Consider the following 3,355-nt stretch of genomic DNA (forward strand, 5'->3'; position numbering starts at 1 on the left):
CCCCTCTCAGGGTCGCACCTGGAGAGTTTCCCTTACTCTACCAGTCCCAACTATGGGAGGGAAAGTAAAGCAGAGTCATATCCATTCCATTCCTAATTTGGGCAGCGGCTAGCAATTGGAAGGCAATCTGCTACAGCTGCTACATTGTGCATCTAGCTTTATTTCTATTTATTCTGATGACTTGACACCTGTCCACATGTTTTTTCTTGTCTATCTTCCCCTTCTAGACTGTGAGCCTGTTATTGGGTAGGGACTCTCTCTATATGTTGCCAACTTGTACTTCCCAAGCGCTTAGTACAGTGCTCTGCACACAGTAAGTGCTCAATAAATGAATGCTACAAGTAAAAACTCACCTGGGCCCGGCAGCAGCAGCCTGGGAGAGAGTCAAGGGTGGAGACTCAAGTTTACTCTGCGGAAGGATCCACTACCAGAACAACTGCAGTTGGAGGTGGGGCGTTATGGAAGAGATGCCGCCATGACGTCGCTATGGGTCGGACACGATTCGACAGCATAAGACAACAACCACAGCACGTTTTAAGAAGCAGGAGGGATATGCTAACTTTTTTTCTTTATTTTTCAAAGTGCCATTAGGTTCACCCAATGCAGATGTTTACAGTGTTTTGGTTTCTGTCACTTAGACAAAAGTTAATGCAAAATTTTAAAAGGTTTGATTTACATCTTTAATACGGGAAAAAATTCCCGTACAAAACCTTTAGCACTTGTTGGTGGTATGCCAGGCAAAAAGTCACTTTGCTGAAAGAAGCACTGAATTCTCCAAAAGTAACAACCAGAAGTAAGAAAAATACAATGTAGTTCTCTGAGAAAACAGATTGTTTTACTTATGTCTTTTCAGGACGGTTTTAAAATTAATCTCACATCAATTATTCAGTTGATGCTCCAAAACACACTTTTTTTCATAAACCAGGTGCTTGCAAGCATCTGTTACCTCCTACACACAAATCAGCTGGGGATAAAACTGTAGGGCTAGACCTTTTCATTAGATGACTTCACCATCTCATCTCTGGGTTTTTTTTCTGTTTTTTAAAGGAAGAGACCATTTGCTTCTGATGCCTTTGCAAAATAAATGATATGGCATGGAGGATATACTTTTATCACAAAAATAGGATGTATTTATATGTACATACATATATATATATATATATATATATATGTGTGTGTGTGTGTGTGTGTGTGTAGATATAAACAGTATATGTAGTACTTTTCTCTAAAACATTTTCCTGATTTATCCAGTTGTTATTTTTCCAACTTTACAGATAGGGAAACTGAAGCATGATGTGGTTCAATGAGTAGACCAGAGTCACAGAAAGAATCCATTTTGGAGCAGGATAAAGAACCTGATCCCAACCTTCTATCATCTACAATGTGCTATTGAACAAGGTGTATTCAAATTCAGCATATACCATTCTTTCCCAAAGATTTATAACCACATAATCTTTGCAGGATATGAGCCCCTCAGACATACCAAGTTTGATAGATGAATGAATCACATCTCACAAATGTCAGTTGGGCAAACAAGATGCTTTATGCTTGCCAAGTTTAGAAGCTAGTGGCAACCTTTGGAGGGCAAAAGCTCTTTGAATCTGTGTGCATGAAATGTAGTAAAAGGAAACTTGCTCCACTGGCCAATAAAATTGCCAAGCTTTGTATGTAATCAAACATGATTCATTCATATTTCTCTTGGTTCCTTTTGCCTTTGAGCATAGCATTAGGGTGTTTACTGAACTGTTCCTGCAAGGTAAAGATAGGCTGTAGCTGTAAATTTGTGATAGCTGTAAATAGCTATTTGTAAATACCTGTAAATTTGTACATATTCATTATTCTATTTATTTTATTAATGATGTGTATGTATCTATAATTCTATTTATCTATTTTGATGCTATTGATGCCTATTTGTTTTGTTTTGTTGTCTATCTCCCCCACTTCTAGACTGTGAGCCCATTGTTGGGTAGGGATCGTCTGTGTTGCCGAGTTGTACTTTCCACGTGCTTAGCACAGTGCTCTGCACACAGTAAGCACTCAGTAAATATGATTGAATGAATGAACGAATGAATAGTCCCAGCTTCGCCACATACCTATGTGTGACTTTGGACAACTCACTTAACTTCTGGGTTTCAGTTCCCTCATCAGCAAAGATGGGGATTCAATACCTGTTTTCCCTCCTAGAGTGTGAGCCCTATGTGGGACCTGCTGATCTTGTGTCTACCCCAGTGCTTGGCATATAGTAAGAACTTCACAAATACCACAATTATGATTATTACATTTACCTGCCATGGATATTACAGCAGGGACAATGTCTTTTAGTACACGCAGGCTGCGCGTCATATGCTGCACCAGGAGACCCTCGGTAAATGCCGGCAGTGACCGTGGTGGTGGTGACCATAATGACGATGGAGGGGCTGGCAGATGAAACCAGCCAACAGTCTAATCAGACGGGGAATGGAACACTCAGTAAGCGACCCAGAGCACCATTTTCCAAGACACGCAGCATGGCCTAGAGGAATGAGCAAAGGCCTAGGGATCAGAGGACCTGGGTCCTAATCCCAGATCTGTCCCTGGGTTTATCTGGGGGGTTTTTGTTTCGGTTTGGGGTTCTTTTGCTTCTTTTTTTTATGGTATTTGTTAAGCCCTTACTATGTGCCAGGAACTATGCTAACCTTCTCACTGTGCCTCCATCTCATCTATCTCGGTGCCCAAGTCCTGCTTCTGGCCTAGAATGCCTTTCCCCCTCCCATATGACAGACAATGACTCTTCCCCCCGTTAATAATAATAATGGCATTTATTAAGCGCTTCCTCTGTGCAAAGCACTGCTCTGAGCGCTGGGGAGGTTACAAGGTGATCAGGTTGTCCCACAGGGGGCTCACAGTCTTCATCCCCATTTTACAGTTGAGGTAACTGAGGCACAGAGAAGTTAAGTGACTTAAGGCGGATTCGGGATATGAACCCACGACCTCTGACTCCAAAGCCCGTGCTCTTTCCACTGAGCCACGCTGATTCTCCAGCCTCAAAGTTCAAAGTCTCATTGAAGGCATGTCTCCTCCAAGAGGCCTTCCCTGACTAAGCCCCCCTTTCCTCTTCTCCCACTCCCTTCTGCATCGCCCTGACTTGCTCCCTATGTCCTTTCCCCCTCCCAGCCTCACAGCACTTATGTGCATATCTGTCATCTATTTTTTTATATCAATGTCTGCCTCCCCACCTCCAGACTGTAAGCTCACGTGGGCAGGGAATGTGTCTTTATTCTTGTATTGTACTCTCCCAAGTGCTTAGTACAGTGCTCTGCACACAGTAAGCACTTAACAAATAAATACGTTTGAATGAATGAATATAGCAACCCAA

General features: G+C 42.2%; 1 non-coding gene across 1 annotated transcript; it reads left to right on the top strand.

Moving 5' to 3' along the window:
* Window positions 1–138, top strand: LOC119948590. The gene has a single exon (XR_005456976.1). It is a non-coding gene; the product is annotated as a small nucleolar RNA SNORA7 (small nucleolar RNA).
* The last annotated feature ends 3,217 nt before the right edge of the window (window positions 139–3,355 follow it).

The sequence above is a fragment of the Tachyglossus aculeatus genome, chromosome X4 (genome assembly GCF_015852505.1).
Source record: "Tachyglossus aculeatus isolate mTacAcu1 chromosome X4, mTacAcu1.pri, whole genome shotgun sequence".
NCBI lineage: Eukaryota > Metazoa > Chordata > Mammalia > Monotremata > Tachyglossidae > Tachyglossus > Tachyglossus aculeatus.